Source organism: Anomaloglossus baeobatrachus, chromosome 2 (genome assembly GCF_048569485.1).
Source record: "Anomaloglossus baeobatrachus isolate aAnoBae1 chromosome 2, aAnoBae1.hap1, whole genome shotgun sequence".
NCBI lineage: Eukaryota > Metazoa > Chordata > Amphibia > Anura > Aromobatidae > Anomaloglossus > Anomaloglossus baeobatrachus.
The window spans coordinates 143,730,923-143,751,403 of NC_134354.1; the positions used below are offsets into that span (position 1 = coordinate 143,730,923).

A 20,481-nucleotide genomic window follows, 5' to 3' on the forward strand; every position below is an offset into this window, starting at 1 on the left:
TCCTTTTTGGCTTCAAATCTAGAAAAATGGCCAGAGCTATCCAGTTACGCCTTGGAGATTTTGTCGTGTCCAGCTGCCAGCATTGTCTCTGAACGTGTCTTCAGTGCTGCTGGGTGTGTGCTGACAGACAAGCGCACGCGTCTGTCCAGTGACAATGTGGACAGACTGACGTTCATCAAAATGAACAAGTCATGGATCCAGAAGGAATTTACTACCCCTGTGTCATCCTGGGGAGAGTAAATGCTTGTGGATTTGGAATGTGCTTGATGCAAATCTAGCTGTGAAGTGTACAACTAGGGCACAAGTGCTGCCACTGAATGGGTGGGTGTGTGTGGGGCCCAATTTTTGGAAAAAAGGGAGACTCCGCTTGGAGTAACCCTTGCTTACATTGTTTTTAAAAGAAGCCAAGATGAACAGAGCTGGGATCAGGAAAGACTTTGCTACCCACCCCGGTGTCATCCTGGGGACGGATAAGAATGGCGTATTTTTGAATGTGCTTGATGCAAATCTAGCTGTGAAGTGTACAACTAGGGCACAAGTGCTGCCACTGAATGGGTGGGTGTGTGTGGGGCACAATTTTTGGAAAAAAAGGGAGACTCCGCTTGGAGTAACCCTTGCTTGCTGTGTTTTTTAAAAATGATCCAAGATGAACAGAGCTGGGGTCAGGAAAGACTTTGCTACCTACCCCGGTGTCATCCTGGGGACGGATAAGAATGGCGTATTTTTGAATGTGCTTGATGCAAATCAAAACATCATGTTTGCAACTAGGGCACAAGTGCTGCCACTGATGGGGTGTCTGTGTGGCCCAATTTTTGGAAAAAAGGGAGACTCCGCTTGGAGTAACCCTTGCTTGCTGTGTTTTTAAAAGAAGCCAAGATGAACAGAGCTGGGATCAGGAAAGACTTTGCTACCTACCCCGGTGTCATCCTGGGGACGGATAAGAATGGCGTATTTTTGAATGTGCTTGATGCAAATCTAGCTGTGAAGTGTACAACTAGGGCACAAGTGCTGCCACTGAATGGGTGGGTGTGTGTGGGGCACAATTTTTGGAAAAAAAGGGAGACTCCGCTTGGAGTAACCCTTGCTTGCTGTGTTTTTTAAAAATGATCCAAGATGAACAGAGCTGGGATCAGGAAAGACTTTGCTACCTACCCTGGTGTCATCCTGGGGACGGTTAATTATGGCGTATTTTTGAATGTGCTTGATGCAAATCTAGCTGTGAATTGTACAACTAGGGCACAAGTGCTGCCACTGAATGGGTGTGTGTGTGTGTGGGGCCCAATTTTTGGAAAAAAGGGAGACTCCGCTTGGAGTAACCCTTGCTTGCTGTGTTTTTTAAAAATGATCCAAGATGAACAGAGCTGGGGTCAGGAAAGACTTTGCTACCTACCCCGGTGTCATCCTGAGGACGGATAAGAATGGCGTATTTTTGAATGTGCTTGATGCAAATCAAAACATCATGTTTGCAACTAGGGCACAAGTGCTGCCACTGATGGGGTGTCTGTGTGGCCCAATTTTTGGAAAAAAGGGAGACTCCGCTTGGAGTAACCCTTGCTTGCTGTGTTTTTAAAAGAAGCCAAGATGAACAGAGCTGGGATCAGGAAAGACTTTGCTACCTACCCTGGTGTCATCCTGGGGACGGTTAATTAGGCCGTATTTATGAATGTGCTTGATGCAAATCTAGCTGTGAAGTGCACAACTAGGGCACAAGTGCTGCCACTGAATGGGTGGGTGTGTGTGGGGCACAATTTTTGGAAAAAAAGGGAGACTCCGCTTGGCGTAACCCTTGCTTGCTGTGTTTTTTAAAAGGAGCCAAGATGAACAAGTCATGGTTCAGCAAAGACTTTGCTACCTACCCCGGAGTCATCCTGGGGACGGTTAAGTATGGCATATTTTTGAATATGCTTGATGCAAATCTAGCTGTGAAGTGTACAACTAGGGCACAAGTGCTGCCACTGAATGGGTGGGTGTGTGTGGGGCCCAATTTTTGGAAAAAAGGGAGACTACGCTTGGAGTCACCTTGCGGTGTTTTACATGATTTTAGAAGGGCGTGCCATGCCTATATCTGTGTGTCCTCCTCTTTTTCCTTGTCCAGCTGTTTTGTTTTCGCATGAGTATATGTCCTTGTCACTTTCCCATGTGTTTGTGTTGTGTTGTGAGTTGTTTGTCACCTTTTGGACACCTTTGAGGGTGTTTTCTAGGTGTTTTTATGTGTTTGTGATTGCCTGCCATTGTTTCCTATGCAGTTCGAGTTCGGTTCGTCGAACGTTCGACGAGCCGATCTCGAACGGGACCTCCGTTCGGCGAACCGACCTCGAGCCGAACCGGGACCGCTTCGCTCATCTCTAGTTATGACATATAAAACCAATAACCCTTCCCCCATGATGACATCACAAAATTAATTAATCATATGCAACATACATATACAGAGGATCAAGATTATACAACATTAGATATTTGTACAAGTATTTCATTTGCAAACTCATTGTCAGTATCAGTAAAAATACTTAAGATCATTACGGTAATTTAAACCCAGAGGGGATCTAGCATTCAGGTTGGGGCCACATGGGGATTTCCGCTATCCCCCCCACATGACATGTCATGCGAGTGTCCCTGCAACTGAGGTCCAACCGTGCGAGTGGACCTCAGCTGCGGGGGGTGGACCGGCACTGACGACGGGAGGGAGGGATTTCTCTCCCTCTCTCTTGCGTAGCTATTGCCATTGTCGCACTGCACTCACAGTACACCGGTGTACTGCGAGTGCAGTGCGATTTTTCTCTCGCCCCATAGACTTGAATGGGTGCGAGAGACAGAGTCTCACATTACAATCGCAGCATGTTGCGATTGCTTTCTCGGCTTGATTAGAGCTGAGAATATAATCGCTCATATGTGCTGACACATAGGCTAATATTGGTCTGGGTGGAATGCGATTTTTTATCGCACTCCACTCGCACCGATTTTCATGCCGTGTGGCTTAGGCCTTAATCTCAAAATCTATCTCTGTGTTGTTCAGAAAAAGGTTTTGCTGCACCCAAAGTATTAAAGTGAACCTGTCAGGTGCAATAAGCAGCCAGAACCACGAGCACCTGCCTAACCGCCCCAGCATCTAGTAGCTTACATAAAGAGATCTTTAGAAAAAGTATTTCTAAAGATTCTTTATAATATGCTAATAAGGCCAGAAACTAATTGCAAGTTCCCTTGGCTAGTTGGCCACCAGGGGCGTGCTAACATGCTAATGAATGTGCTGCATCAGATGCATGGTCACGCTCACCTTTGCTGCCACTGCTGCTTTTCAGCTCATTGCACACGATCAGAACGTCCCCAGACTTCCGGTCATGTGCACTACACCAGTTTGAAGCCAGGACGTGTACAACCGGCTTCATTGTGCGCATGACTGGATGTTTGGCACTTCTGATCATGCACACTGAGCCAAAATCTGGCATCTGTTGCAGTGGCAGCAGAGAGTGGTGAGATTGACCATGCCTCTGATGCTGCGCATTCATTAACATGTTAGCACGCCCAAAGTGGCGTGCTTACATGCTAGGGGAGCCGACTAGCCAAGGGAAGTAACGCCCTTGCGACTAGTCCCTGCTCTCATTATTATATAATAAAAGATCTTTAGAAATACTTTTTCTAAAGATCCCTTTATCTATTCTAGTGTATACAGGGACCGTTAAGGCCCCGTTACATGCTACGATATATCTAACGATATTTAGTCGGGATCACGTCGTTAGTGACACACATCCGGCATTATTTGACATATCGTAGCGTGTGACAGATACGAGCAACTGTGAACAAGCAAAAATACTCACCTTATCGTTGCTCGTTGACACGTCGCTCATTTTCAAGATATCAAACGTCCTTGTGCGCGCCGGTTGTTCACTGATCCCGAGGCAGCACACATCGCTCCATGTGACACCCCAGGAACGATGAACTGCAGCTTACCTGCGGCCGCCGGCAATGCGAAGGGAAGGAGGTGGGCGGGATGTTACGTCCCGCTCATCTCCGCCCCTCCGCTTCTATTGGGCGGCCGCTGTGTGATGTCGCTGTGACGCCGAACGTCCCTCTCCCTTCAGGAAGAGGATGTTCGCCGCCCACAGCGAAGTCATTCGGGAGGTAAGTACGTGTGACGGGGGTTACCGACTTTGTGCGACACGGGCAACAAATTGCCCGTAACGTACAAACGATGGGGGCAGGTGCGATCACACATGTGAACGCAGGATAAATTGAGGCGTGTAACGGGCCCTTATGGCAAGGATTAATAATATGCACCCGGAACTGCTCATGGTTCTAGCTGCATTTTGCACCTGACAGGTTCACTTTAATCATTTTTTTTATTTTTAATATCAGCATGTGTTCTGCATTTTTAATGTTGAGTTTTCTAGTCGTGTAACCTATTTACATTAAGTCACATTGTGTGCATTTTATCACATACATGACATGTGTGGTGTCACAGTTAATAAATGTTGTTATTTGAAACACCTGTGAATCTCTGTTCCCAAAAGATTTAGTTTTAGTGGTGTATTGGCATAGTGAACATTTATTTCCTCCACATTTAATAAATCGTACCTGAGACAACCATGTTTTACTACATGTGCGATTACTATCATAAAGACTAGGGGAAAGAAAATGCCTCAATGATTTGCCCTTCTTTATGATGAAACCACAACTTTGTTTCAGGATTTCGGTAAAGTTTTATTCTGCTTTAATACTGGCAGATATTTCTGTATAATATGGTTTATCAAATCAAATTGATTACAGTGCGATGTAAAAGATAATTCACATTACTATTCTTATTAATATTTTTCTGGTGTTAGAACAAGAATTTACACTGTGTAGCTGCTCTATTCTAGTGATTTAGCAATCTTACATTATGCATTTTTGTTTTTTTTTAGTTTTTATGATATCATCTCTGTTCTAACCTATTCTGAATAATACTACATTGCTATGAAAAAAAAGCACAGGATTTGAAAAAAATATTTTAGAACAAAGAATTTCTCTATAAATTATGGCAGAAATGGTATGTTTAGGATGCCAACTCTCTGCTCCCAGTATAGAGTTTCCTGCACAGGATTTTCTGTACATGGTAATATCAATCCTTTGTTGTACTGAATTGAATCTCAAATCGGGAGTAAATCCTGAATGAAGATAGATTCCAAAACTGAGGAATAAGTGAATTTAAGATTAACTTGGTTAGCATTTATGTATCGCATGAATTCTGGCATGGCCACTCCATCACCAGCCCACATTATCAGTATGTCATCAATGAAGCGACCATACCAGTATATGCAATCCACAAATTAATTGTTATGGCAAAAAATAAAAAAAAAACCTCTCACCATGCAACACAGAAGCCTGTTAGAGAAGGTGAAACTAAAAACCCCCAGAGTGGCATCCTAAATTTGTAAAAAAAATACTTGCTATCAAACATAAAGGAATTATGTTGTAACAAATATTCAATTAACATCAGTATAAATTCTTGAATTTCCAATGTAAAATTGCTGTAGGTTTTAAGATGATACGTGATATCTTCTATAGCCAAATGATGAGGTATACTAGAATATAAATTCACAACATCACATGTGAAGAATGACTTATCCTTGCACCATTAAAATTCCTCAAAATTCTCCAATACTAAAGGCCCCGTTACACGCAGCGACGTATCTAACGATATATTGCAGGGATCACGGATTCCGTGCCGCACATCTGGCATCGTTAGCAGCGTCGTTGCATGTGACACCAAGGAACAGCCATTAACGATCATACTCACCTTATCGTTGATCATTGACACATCGTTCATTTTCAAAAAATCGTTGATTGTTGCAGGACGGAGGTTGTTTGTTGTTACCGAAGCAGCACAAATCGCTAAGTGTTACACCTCAGTAACGACAAACCACAGCTTACCTGCGGCTGCCGGCAATGAGGAAGGAAGGAGGTGGGCGGGATGTTACGGTCACTCATCTCAGACCCTCTGCTTCTATTGGGCGGCCGCTTAGTGATGCCGCACGAACCTCCCCCTTAGAAAGGAGGCGGTTCACCGGCAACAGTGACGTCGCTAGGCAGGTAAGTCCGCGTGACGGCTCTGAATGATTTTGTACGCCACGGGCAGCGATTTCCCCGTAACGCACAAAAGACGGGGGTGGGTGCTTTCACCAGCGATATCGCTAGCGATATCGCTGCATGTAAAGCCCCCCTTTAAAAGCTAATAACAAATAACCTGGAATTATGTTACTAATTGGATGCCAAATGGTGTCCATCCAAGCACTGAGTCTCTCAATGAGAGACCCAATGCCTGAGATAATAGGCCTCAAAGGGGTTGGGAAAATTTATTTGTGGATTTTGGACAATGCATTAAAGATTGCCATGATAGGACATTCCACAAATAGAAATTCAAATTTCTTTTTATTCCTTACACTGTATTCCGGAGTATGCGAAAGCAACTTGTGTAGTGTTTTTTAAACAATGATATGGGGGTCCTGGGGTCTATAATATGTAAAAGTATCTTACAAAATATTAAGGACAACGTTATTATATTGTTCTTTATCTAAAACTGCCACAGAACCCAATTGATCAGAAACACAAACAATTATATCTTTAGTCCGTAGTTCTTTAATAGCATTGGTTTCCTTTCTACAAAAATTGCCCGTCACATCATCTGAATTGGTGTTTGTATGCAATTCACTTAATTCTTTCTCAAACAATGTATGGAATTGGACACATGCAAGTGTTCTTTTTTGAACAGGATAGTAAGTTGGGTAGGGGTTTTAAATTGACGATGTCTTGATACACAAATGGTGTTATTCATGTTTTCTCTTTATAAGCTACATAACAATGCAAAGCTATTTCTTCTTTGAAATTTTAATTTGCATAGATGTCAACAGATTAATTTTCAAAGTCCTCAGATGATATTTGATCATTGTCTTCATCTTCAACAAAAAGCTACTGTTTGACGATTAATAACCTGACAAATCTGTTATCATCCATAATGGTGTTCAAAATATCAAAATTACATGATGGCACAACATTCAAACAGCTAGCCAAATCTCTATACTGAGACTGAGGCACAATAAGAACTGATAAAATTACCACTTTTTGATATCAAAATTTGGTAATGTTATCACCTTTTATTTTGTCTCTACACACATACACTGACAAGCAATGTTTTGAACTTTTGACTTTTAGGCTCCATATCTCACCATCCACTACAGCTTTAAACGAGAGACTACCATCATGTTATAGACAATCATCTTGACTATCTCATACAAATGTTTTACTTGCAACTACATAGTATTTGATTAGTTATGCAGATTATTGTCATGTCACTGCATCATTACTGTTTTGCTCCTAAAAATCTAAATTTTAAATTTGTATTATTTTGTTAGTATTTTGTAAACCATTTTTTCGCCAATCTCGATGTATTCGGGTCACTGTCCTGCTAGATCTCTATGTCGTCCTTTTCAAACTCAATGTACTCAAGTATATGAAGTAACTCATCTTGTAAAATACTCACATATAGCTCAGCATTGAAACCATCATCGATTCTGGCCAAGTACCTTTGGCTGTGAAACAAACCCATAGTATCAGGCTTCCTCCACCACAATTGACAGTTCCTTCAATTTCTCAATCCCTTAGCTACTTTTTCCCTTGCTTCATCCACACCCATTTGCACCCAACAGAGCCTAGTTCATTGAGTTTCATCTCATCGCTACAAATCACCCGTTTTCAATCTTTTACTGTCCACTTTTCGTACGTTTTTGCAAAGTCGAGCCGACGCTTCTTATGACGATATTGAAGTTGAAGCTTCTTCACCTTTTTTCAGGCCACCATTTCAGACCTGTGTAATGTGCGTCGTGACGCACCCCAGGGCATTGGGGCATTTGGTCCCGGGCCTTGAATCACAGGGACATGTCACGCATGGCCGTCGCCCGGTTCCGTGACCCTGGGGGTTGCTTAATACAAAGGGAATATAAAAATAATATGTTTTTCGTGACGCCACTTGCGGTATGCGGTTATATAGGGAAAGCTGCCGCTGCAAAGTCTCTCACTGCTGGGGCTGGTGGTATTGAGCAGCTTGAATGTTATGGCCCTCCGCAAGTAGAGCTAAGCCCCAGGGGGACAATGATGGTGGTTGTAGTATGGTGAAAGTTGGCGATGCTAAGCTGTAGGTATCATTCAGATAACACAGAGGCTGCAGTTTAACTTGTTCTTTACTCATTCGTTTTGAGTAGCTGCAACCCGGCTGGTGCTGGTCTCTACCAATCTGGGCCTCAGGTAATCCGGTATTCCCTTGATCCCAGTGCCGATGTAGTGACCTGGAGAGCTTTACTTCCATTTACCAGTCTGTAGTTGGTGGGTCCCCATAGCCCGAAGCATTCTGGGGTCTCCTCCTGTCGTCACAGTCCTGGCCCGTATGGCAGGCAGCTGGAACCTCTCTTGGGTTGGACCTCTGTCTCAGCTCTCACTAGTCCCTACCCCTCCTGGGTTTCTGACTATCGGATTGGATAAGTCCTGACCAATATGTGGCCATCAATCATACCTGTCTCTAGCCTGTTACCCCATCTGGGAAAAAGGGCCTGAATGTGTGTGTTTGGGTGGTGTTTACCGGCACTGGTCTTCCAGGAACCCGAGAAGAGCATTGCACCTGTTACTGGGTGCAATAACCTGTGGCACCTGACGCCTCAGGGGCGCCACATTCCCCCTTGGTAAATTCCAGCACATCCTCGGGCTGCAGACATAAACAAACAAAATACCACATTTTAATATGCAGAAAACTTAGTAACTTCCTTTCCTTGCAAGGGAGGCATTTTTCTTAAACGTTTCAGGAAAATTCAAACATATTTACATGAGGCACCCCTTTTGCCACCCGCCACCTGAAGTCCCTTGTCTCCTCTTCAGACTGTGTTGCAGAACAAGGGTCCTCTTCAAAAGACTGTGTTGCAGTATTACTCTGGTAGTTTGCACAGCTGGTGCAACTATTTACATAGGAATCAAACAGGTAGCAAACTGGTAGCAAACGGGTTTCAGCTACCATGGGGTTGGAAAGGGGAAATCCGGGTCAACTGGCTTCCTGGGATCATTACTCAGGGTCTGGGTACATTGCTCCCGTACTGGTCTGCTGCCTCCTGGTACTTGATGGCATTCCTGTGCTGGTGGGGAGGCGAGAACTGGCTCTGGATCTGCTATGGCCACCTGTGGGCACGGAACCACATCCGTGTCGGGTGTAGGACATAATGTCACATGGGTACAAGTTCCATCTGGGATGTCCTTTTGGAAGGTGGGCATGCACATCCTGCTGAGAGACAAAGACTCCTTGACCCAGTCCCAGCTCTGCTATGAAGCCATATTCTTTTATCAGGTTGAACCTCTCTACCACACCCTGGTACAGCGCCCCTCGGGCCTTGCAACTTGAATGCCGGAGGTGCTGTTTTTCTTGGAGGTTACGGGTCTCCACCTGTGCCTTCTGGGCCTCCCTTTGCTGTAGCTCCTGGGCAAGCCAATTAATAATGGCCTGACATGCATCCCGGGTCCCCTTATCCACGACGACCCTCTATCAGGTTATCACCACTCCCTACTCCGGATCTGGTCTAGAGGGCTCCGGTTTTGGAGCCGGACCTTCCCGATCTATGTAGTTTGCTGCTGGTTCCCCGGCAGTGGCTTGGGGCAGTACCTTGTCATCGGGAATCGAGGTGACATCCTCCTCTGTGGCTCCCGGTGGCATTGCGGCCTGGTCCTTCACGGCCGGGTCTGGAGGCGGTGTGGCCTGGTCGAGGGAGGATTCTGGCAGACAGGTCTGTGAGGTCAAGGAGGACTCTGGTGTTATGGCCTTCCTTTGCAGCTTTGCAAGCGGCGCCCGGTTCTTGCGGGCCTGCATAGCCGCCACCGTCCCCATCATGCTAGCTCTCCATTCCTCTATTTGTTTTAGCTGCTGTGCCTTCATTGCTCAGCACAGCCACTGGACCTCTGCTTCCAGCCTCTCTGCAGTCCACATCTCGGGATGGCCTGGTTCACCTCCCCGATCTCCTGGAGCAGACATTCTCCCTTTCTTCCTGGAAACATTCTTCCGCAGGGTTCCGGTTCCCCTGTATCAATTTCGTTTTCACATTGCTTGGTCACTCCTAGCGGGCGCGGTTTTACTTTGTGCCCTTTTCACAACCATTCTCTCTGTGACCCAGTTAATTTTCTGTCACACAAGATGGCAGACAATGTCACAAGTTCAGTCACAAACACAATCCACAAGGCACACGTCACCCGGTGTTAACGGGTCTAGTCCAATCCTGTTTGTGACACCAGAAAGCTGACGCACCCCAGGGCTTTGGGGTACACGGTCCTGGGCCTTGAATCACTGGGACATGTCACGGGTGTCCGTTGCCCAGTTCCGTGACCCTGGGGGTTGCTTAATACAAAGGAAAATAAAAATATGTTTTTTGTGATGCAACTTGCAGTATGCGTCTATATGGAAAGCCGCCGCTGCAATGTCTCTCACTGCTGGGGCTGGTGGCATTGAGCAGCTTGAATGTTATGGCCCTCCGCAAGTAGAGCTAAGCCCCAGGGGACAATGATGGTGGTTGTAGTATGGTGAAAGTTGGTGATGCCGAGGCATAGGAAGAATTCAGTCAACACAGGGGCTGCGGTTTAACTTGTTCTTTACTCACTGGTTCTGAGTAGCTGCAACCCGGCTGTTGCTGGTCTCTACCAATCTGGGCCTTAGGTAATCCGGTATTCACTTGCTCCCAGTGACACTGTAGTAGCCACCTGATGAGCTTTACTTCCATGCACCTGTCTGTAGTTGGTGGGTCCCCGTAGCCTGAAGCATTCTGGGGTCCCCTCCTGTCATCACAGTCCTGGCCCATATGGCAGGCAGCTTGAACCTCTCTTGGGTTGGACCTCTGCATCAGCTCCCTGGGTTCCCTCTTTGCTACTGTGCCCCGGACACTAACATTGGTGAGGAACCGTGATGATTCCCTCACGGAGCAGATTTATCAGATGAGCTTGAAGCGTCTTTCTGAACTAGGTATCTGCACCTCACTCGTGCCTGATCCCGTGAGTACTCACACCATACTCTTCCGGTGACCGTACTCCTTTTTGCCCAACAAGTCACTTCACACCTGCTGACTGTCTGCACGCCAACTTCAGACTTACTGTCTGACTACTGACTCACTGTCTGTCTGTCAAGATGTCCATCTTCTTTCAACTGCACTCACTAGCCCCTCCCCCTCCTGGGTTTCTGACTATCGGATTGGATAAGTCTCGACCAATAGGTGGCCATCCATCATACCCGTCTCTAGCCTGTTACCCAGTCTGGGAAAAAGGGCTTGAATGTGTGTGTTTGAGTGGTGTTTACTGGCACTGGTCTTCCAGGAATCTGAGGTTAGCACTGCACCTGTTACTGGGTGCAATACCCTGTGGCACCTGACACCTCAGGGGCGCCACACCTCGCACAGTGCTTGCATAGATGTCTGTGATCTCACTATTATGAAGCATATGACCTGCCTCCACTGATGAACCTTGTGATGACCTGACTTTTTAATATTTTGCCTGGAAGCCCACCTCTTGGCTTTTGAATGGATGGATGGATTTCCTTTTGTATTCTTCCAACTTCCGCTATCAATGAGCAGAATTTTGCTGTTTCTCTTTTCTTTGGTAGTCTTCCTCATGGTTGCTTCTCAATTCAAACCAGTGACCTTTCACTTGGGAATCAACCTAATAACACACTGAGCTATTAGGGAATGTGAGAACAGGTTGTAATTTGTAGTCTACAGGAAGAAAAAACTAATCATATGCTAAATAGTTGCAAGTCAAATTTATGTATGAGATAGCCAAGATGACTGTCTATAAAATGTAGATAGTCTCACATTTGAAACTGTAGTGGATTGTGAGATATGGAGCCTGAAAGTCAAAAGTTAAAAACATTGTTACCCTTTGCTCATCAGTGTGTGTTGCATATGAGATTAATTAGTTGTGTGACATCATCATGGTGGAGGGGTTATTGGTGTTATACTGTATGTGATAACATGCAGGGGAAATGCTATGATTAAGACTGTTTAAGTCAAAACTTGTCAACAATTTAATCCTGTTATGATGACCTTTTTAATGGAAATATAGTAAATTGAAGAAACTTTTTACTGAGGAGACGAGCATCTTTTTTGCTCCATTGGACTTTGGCCCTATAGCCATAACAATGATGATAAAGCCTGAATAATTGGCACAAATAAGTAACCAGATATACGAGCTGTTTTTCCCGTGTGCTTTCTTGAGTAGAGGACAATTCCTTTTTGCTTGATAGTATTGACTAAGGTGTAAAACTCTTTTATCTTTTTTTTTTTTTGCCAAGTCTATTTGTCAGCTACATAGGCGATTTGAATGACTCATGCTAAGCTACAATGAACAAATGCAATCAGATAAAACTACGGGTGATTTATGCAATCATGAGGTTTCAAAGTTACTGTTGATTACAATGACTGGAAGTGAAGAATGCGTCAGCTAACATTAATCTTTGCCGCTATGAAACGGCAGACAAATTGTGCTATATAAAGTGATAAGATTTCTTATTTTGTACAACCTGAAAAGCCTCATTGTTTGTGCTGCGGATTATTCTTTCTTATTCATTTAAAGAATAAGTTTTGCACAAAACATTTCAACCTAAATGTGATCACAGGGGATTACAAAAATGACAACATGATATATAGGCTTTTATAGAGCACATTTTGACATTTTGTTCTTGTATAGTACAACAGTATAGTATAATCTATATATAGTATGTAGTAAAATATTTAAATTGTGAGCCCTGATGAGGACAGGGACAATGACGTCTGTAAATATGCTGCGGAATATGATGGCGCATAATAAATAAATAATAATGCTGTAATATTTTGGGACAGCCTAACTAAAATTTCGAAATAGTTAAATTGCCTCTGCGCACAATGAAAAGAAAAGCAAAGTTAATACTGGACAAAATATTTCCTGAGTTACCGAGAAAAAAATCTTTTCATCTAAGGTTATGACATTGGCATCTCAAAGGGAAAAACATTGATCAGAAAACCCAGCCTTGGTATGACCACTTAACTATCTGCTTTGTGATGCACTATGTGTGAAATGGAATAAATAAGGAAGATTTCATATGTCAGAGTCATATTTCTACTTTATTTCTCATAGCCACTTTATACTAGCCCACTAACCTTAACAGGAAGGTTTTAAAGAGGGCCAAACACCAGTATTTTCATATATAAACTAAAGCCAGCGCTATACTGGTGCTGTCATGCAGATTCTAAACCTACCATTAGTTGTGAGATCGGATGTATACTTTCTGAAATATAGGCAAGTAAAGTTTGCAAAATGCACTGTTATTTGATGAGAGGTGCAACGGAATATCTAATAAGTGGATCGGGTTTTGCTAGTTATTCCCACCCCTGTCTGCCTGGCCTTCCTCCCCTGGTACCCTGTCCTTCTTCTCTCATTTCTCCCCGCTGTAATAACAGAGACAAGAGGAGGAAGGCCAGGCAGACAATGGTGGGAATAACTAGCAAAACCCGACCCACCTATTAGATATTCTGTTGCACCTATCATCAAATAATAGTATATTTCCCAAACTGTACTTGCCTATATTTCAGAAAGTATACATCCGATCTCACAACTAGAGCTACACTACAGTTCAAAAGTTTAGGGTCACCTAGACAATTGTGTCTTTTCCATGAAAAATCATACTTTTATTTATCAAAGGAGTTGCATAATGAATAGAAAATATAGTCCAGACATTGACTAGCTTAGAAATAATGATTTTTACTTGAAATAATAGTGTTCTACTTCAAACTTTGCTTTCGTCACAGAATGCTCCTTTGCAGCAATTCCAGCTTTGCAGACCTTTGGCATTCTAGCTTCCAGTTGGATTGGCTTGATGGGCACTTTTTGCGTACCATACAGTCAAGCTGCTCCCACAACAGCTCTACAGGGTTGAGATCTGGTGACTGGGCTGGCCGCTCCATTACAGATAGAATACCAGCTGCCTGCTTCTTCCCTAAATAGTTCATGCATAATTTGGATTTGTGCTTTGGGTCATTGTCCTGTTGTAGGAAGAAATTGGCTCCAATCAAGCGCTGTCCACAGGGTATGGCATTGCAAAATGGAGTGATAGTCTCCTTATTCAAAATCCCTTTTACATTGTACAAATCTCCCACTTTACCAGCACCAAAGCAACGACAGACCATGCACAGACAGATGGCGTCAGGCATTCTTCCAGCATCTTTTCAGTAGTTCTGCGTCTCACAAATGTTCTTTTTTGTGATCTAAAAACCTCCAATTTCGATTAGTCTGTCCATAAGACTTTTTTTCCAATCTTCCTCTGTCCAATGTCTGATCTTTTGACCATATTAATCATTGCCTTTTATTAGCCAGTCTCAGATATGGCTTTTTCTTTGTCATTCTGTCCTGAATGCCAGCATCCCAGAGTCGCCTCTTTACAGTAGAAGTTGTCACTGGCATTTTGCGGGTACTATTTAAAGAAGCTGCCAGTTGAGGACCTGTGAGGCGTCGATTTATCAAACTGGAGACTTTAATGTGCTTTGTACTTGTCTCGTTGCTCAGTTCTGCAGCGTGGCCTACCACATCTCTTTCTACTCTGGTTAGAGCCTGTTTGTGCTCTCCTCTGAAGGGAGTAGTACACACAGTTATGGAAATCTTCAGTTTCTTGGCAATTTCTTGCATGGAATATCCTTAATCTCTAAGAACAAGAATATACTGTTGAGTTTCACATGAAAGTTCTCTTTTTCTGGTCATTTTGAGATTTTAAAGGAACCAACAAATGTAATGCTTCAGATTCTCATCTAGCTCAAAGGAAGGTCAGTTTTATAGCTTCTCTAATCAACAAAACTGTTTTCAGCTGTGCTAACATACTTGCACAAGGGTATTCAAGGAATTTCTAAACATCCATTAGCCTTCTAACACAGTTAGCAAACACAATGTACCATTAGAACACTGGAGTGGTGGTTGTTGGAAATGGGATTCTATACACCTATGTAGATATTGCATTGAAAACCAGACATTTGCAGCTAGAATAGTCATTTACCTCATTAACTATATATACAGTGTATTTCTGTTTAATGTTAGCTTCATTGAAAAAAATGTGCTTTTCTTTCAAAAATAAGGAAATATCTATGTGACCCTAAACTTTTGAACTGTAGTGTATGTTTAAAATCAGCATGATAGTGCCAGAATAGCACTTGCTTTAGTTTATATAGGAAAATTCGGGTGGTTGGTCCTCTTTAAATACCAATTTATAACACTAGGCAATAAAACATGACATGTTTATTGGAGGAAAGCCCAACAAAAGAATACCATTATCAAATGTAAGCAAGCAAGCGGTTGTCCATTAACAAAAAATATTTTAATCAATAAAAAAATACGTAAAAAAAAATGTTCCTGTGCTGAGATAATCTTATATACAGTATGTGTCCCTGCTAAGTACTGTGTAATGGCCGTGTCTGACCGTACAGGAATATGGTCTGTTCATAACATGTCTCCTGGTCCAGGGGAGGAAACAAAAGAGTACACAGAGTGCAGCATGGGATCGCAGATCTTGCTTTCTGTGAGGTAAAACATATTTGAAAACAGACAGGAAAATGTTTCACCTCACAGAATGAATCAGCTGTGATTCCATGCTTTAATGTCTGTATGCTCTCTTTTTTTTCATCTCTTGCCCAGGCGCTGTGATATGATCAGACCATGTCCGTGTACAGTCAGACACATCCATTACACAATACATAGCTGGGGAACATTTATAAGATTATCTCAGCATATGAACATTTTTTTTTACTGTAGACAGTAAAGGCCCCTTCACACGCAGCAATATCGCTCGCGATATCGCTAGCGAGCGTACCTGCCCCCATCGTTTGTGCGTCACGGGCAAATCACTGCCCGTGGCGCACAATATCGTTCGGAGCCGTCACATGGACTTACCTGCCTAGCGATGTCGCTGTTGCCGACGAACCGCCTCCTTTCTAAGGGGGGGGTTCGTTCGGTGTCACAGCGGCGTCACTAAGCGGCCACCCAAGAGAAACGGAGGGGCGGAGATGAGCAGCCGTAACATCCCGCCCACCTCCTTCCTTCCTCATTGCCGGTGGCGCAGATAAGCTGTAGTTCATCTTTCCCGATGTGTCACACGTAGTGATGTGTGCTGCCTCGGGAATGACTAACAACCTGTGTCCTCAACAATCAACGATTTTATGAAAATGAACGACGTGTCAACGATCAACGATAAGGTGAGTATTTTTGATCGTTAACGGCAGTTCGTTGGTGTCACATGCAACGACGTTGCTAACTATGCCGGATATGCATCACGGAATTCGTGACCTCGGCGATATATCGTTAGATACGTCGTTGCGTGTAACGGGGCCTTAACAGTAATTTTTACTACATAATGCAAGCTGTAGTATTTCTGTATATAGTAGAGGTGGTCAGATGATCACAGGTTCAAGTCCCTTAAGAAGACTAAAAAATAAAGTAAAAATAAAAAAAGTTTTTCAAAACATAAAAAAAGATATAAAAATTCGGATCACCCCCTTATTTCCCCTATTTCCCAGTTAATAATAAAGTAATGTTAACACATAATTTATGTGTTCAGAAAAGTCCAATCTATAAAAATATAAAATTAATTAATCTGTAGAAACTGTAAAAAGAAAAAAATTCACAATGCCAGAATTGCAGGTTTTTGGCTGCCTCAATTTCACCAAATGCAATAAGAAGTAATCAAAGAGTCATAGCTACCCCCAAACTCCACCAAAAATAATATCAATATAAACATGTGGTCGCCATACAAAAAATTACTCAAACTAATGTTTTGGGAGGGTTTTTTTTTTACAAATTTCTGATATTTTTTCACCACTTAAATAAAAAAAAAGCAAGGTTTGTATCATCTAATCGTATGACCTGGACAATCATGTTTGCAGGACATTTTTACTGCTCTTGAAAGAAGCCTAGGGGTAAGCGCAAATACAAGACATTTCTTGGTTCTTAAGGGATTAACATAATGTGTCCTACTATGCTATGTTTTCCATGGTCTTACTGACTAGTGCTTCTGTGCTGAGACGGATCTCATCATTATTGTGGATAAAATGGGAATCTGTCAGCAGGTTTTTGCTACCTCATCTGAGAGCAGCATGATGTAATCAAATAGATCCTGAATCCAACAGTGTATCACTTAGGGGTACTTTGCACACTACGACATCGCAGGTGCGATGTCGGTGGGGTCAAATTGTAAGTGACGCACATCCGGCATCGCAGGCGACATCGTAATGTGTAAAGCCTAGATGATATGATTAATGAGCGCAAAAGCGTTGTAATCGTATCATCGGTGTAGCATCGGCGTAATCCATAATTACGCTGACGTGACGGTCCGATGTTGTTCCTTGTTCCTGCGGCAGCACACATCGCTGTGTGTGAAGTCGCAGGAGCGAGGAACATCTCCTACCGGCGTCACCGCGGCTCCCGTAGGATATGCGGAAGGAAGGAGGTGGGTGAGATGTTTACATCACGCTCATTTCCGCCCCTCCGCTTCTATTGGTCACCTGCCGTACGACCCGCCCCCTTAATAAGGAGGCGGGTTGCCGGCCAGAGCGACGTCCCAGGACAGGTGAGTGCATGTGAAGCTGCCGTAGTGATAATGTTCGCTACGGCAGCTAGCACAAGGATATCGCAGCTGCGACGGGGGCGGGGACTATCGCACTCGGCATCGCAGCATCGGCGTGCGATGTCGCAGTGTGCAAAGTACCCCAAAGATTACTGAGTGTAGCCATTCTGACACAATCAGAATTTTTAGATTTAGCCATCTAGCAGAGCTGAGAGAGCTGCCCGTGCCCACAACAGGCTCTCTATAGAGATTGTACATTGACAGTGAGGTTTTAAATCAGAAGAGGGGGCCTGCCGGACTGCTGTGCACGTGATGACAATGTAGCCTGAGCAATTAAAAGTCCTGCTGTGTCCTACTGCTTAACGAAACATAGCAAATAAACAACAGAATGGACCTTGACTAGACAAGCAACCCTGAATTCTATATGTTAACCCTTGCAGCATGCTGGCTTCAGCTTACATAGCAAATCATAAAATCCCTTCAAGCTGTCCATGAAACATACTGTAGCTAACAGATACATGAAAAGATATGTATGGTGTATTTACTTGTAATGGTTTAATATTCCATTTTACTTTTTACTTTTCTAATTTTGCACTGCTGAAAATAGATATGAGGTTGCAAAAACCCTGAAGCATTCAGAAAGAACAAAAGATTATAGATGAAATCAGGTTAGAAATCAATCCTCTGCAATGTGTTTGCAGTGTTGTTTCAGGGCTGAAATCAGTTCATTTGGTGCTAAACAGACAAGTAAGGGTTGATGGAACTTTTACTTGTAAGAGTCGGAGTGACCTTGCATTGTGTATTTGATAGGATATAAAGCTAAATCAATAACTGGCATCAATAGAATCAGCGCAGAGGGGAGCTCATCTAAGGCTATGCCTGCAGACTTCTCTTTACAGCATTACGGCCCTTACTGTGACGAGTGGAATCTGATTTTGGAAATTGTGAAATAAAATTTCCTAATTACACAGTAAATAAACAAATACAATGTCGCAGACATGGGCAGTAAAATAGGGTGATGGAAGATGTATGATATGCTTAATGTAGGGAGGGACAGATCACTGTAATGTACATGTGTTACACTATAAAGGACTGCGTGTAGAAGCCCATAAACATTAGTCTTCCAAACCCACTAATTTTGTCAGGATCGGCCACCCATCTATGGGGACCTTCCAACTTTTCCTGACAGATGATGTTGAGGAAGAGAAGTATTCAACCATTGGGATTTTAATGACCGATCCTTTTGCTCAGTGAGAAGATAGACTGCTACTAGAGGAATCTGATAGGGGCTGTCTCATAGAGAACAAGGAGAATTCGATCAAGATGAACTGTATATGGTGGAGTAGGGAGAAATAGCTGTCAGCGAAACAATTGCCTATCTAATGTGTAAGGTGGCCTATATTTTATCAAGGACTGTGATACGGTACATGGTAGTATCAACTGCTAATTATGATTAGTGACAACACGGAGGCACGGGGAACTTGGCCTTAGCAGCCATAGCACTGCGTGGCCACAGTTACATTTGTACATTGTATCTGTCATCCTCAATTTGGTAGTATCACAATGCAGTATGATATTTCCAACATCTAATACAGTAAAAATTTTCAAAGTTTCATACATGAAAAAAATGGCTACATTTGTTGTTAAAATTCACATATCTTATTAGGTTTCTTTAGTGCTGTTCAAACCCAATTAGGAGGAAAAACAAATGCAATTTTGGTTTATGATCTCGCCTTTGCATTGCAGACACCAACATTTCTTGTTTTTGAGAATAATCTAAAATAAATGTCTGAGTTACAGGTAACCTGAAGCCAAAAACCTGTCTTATAGCTATGTCCGGTCTATAAAAAAAAACACCGAAAACATGAGATTTCTAAAGCTCAAGCTTAATTCTGCTATAGAAGTCTAAATGTAGAGATTTAACAGCAATGCCATGTTTTTGTATTTTGACTAGAGGCATGCTTTAAAAGATAAGCTCCACCATAACATATAGCACAACTTCTTTATGAAATTCTGGAATGATAGCGAACACAAAAAAAATTCCCGATATTCAGAAATGTTTTCAGAACCTGCCTCCCTCCACACCACACCCAGGTCCCATTCCCATTTGGTCACACACCTCCCTGACGAAGGCTAAGGCCGAAACACGTGTTGGTGTGGCTCAGCAGTGGCTAATGGCAACAGGTAATCTACCCCTATGATGGGATTTCCTTGGTATTTCTCCTTGTTTTTTTCTTCCTGTGTTTATGCCTTTTAGTGATATGCGAACAGTTAATTATATCATATGATCTGCCTGTAGATCACATTCATCTAAATGACTGCTATACCCATGATGGGGACAGATATTTAGAATGTAACATATACCTTTATCCCTATGTAATCTATTGATTTTCTGTTTGCAAACCCATTTGCTGAGTCTTGTGGTGCCTCGGCACTTTGTTCATTACTCACCCTTGCATGTACTGTTTTTACCATTATCTTTAATAAAAATTTGATATTTTATTATTGTATTGTCCTTGGCTACCTTTTCTATTGGTTTTGTTGTAGGAAGCCACTCGGCATGAGCAAGAAAACGTAGGAAATACATCACACTAGGAAGAACCTAGAACATATTATAATAACTTCTAGACCACAATAAATGGGCAGGTTGTCACCAACATATTGGATCTACTTTTGGTCCATGTCTTTGCTTTTACTCTTTGTGTGTCATCTGTTTTTCTTGTATGTTATACTTCTCCTAGAAACCATATAGAAAAAAACAGACAGCACAAGGATGCCATCCATGGACTTTGCTTTTCTCGCGCACCACTTCTCTTCAGCGGATGCGTTCTACCTGGAAAATGGACCATAATATGATGATTTAT

At 42.9% G+C, this 20,481-nt stretch overlaps 1 protein-coding gene across 1 annotated transcript in view; it reads right to left on the reverse strand.

The window, feature by feature from the left end:
• The window catches only part of PHEX (phosphate regulating endopeptidase X-linked), a 323,898-nt gene that overhangs the window by 198,949 nt on the left and 104,468 nt on the right, over positions 1-20,481 (reverse strand). The window lies entirely within an intron of this gene.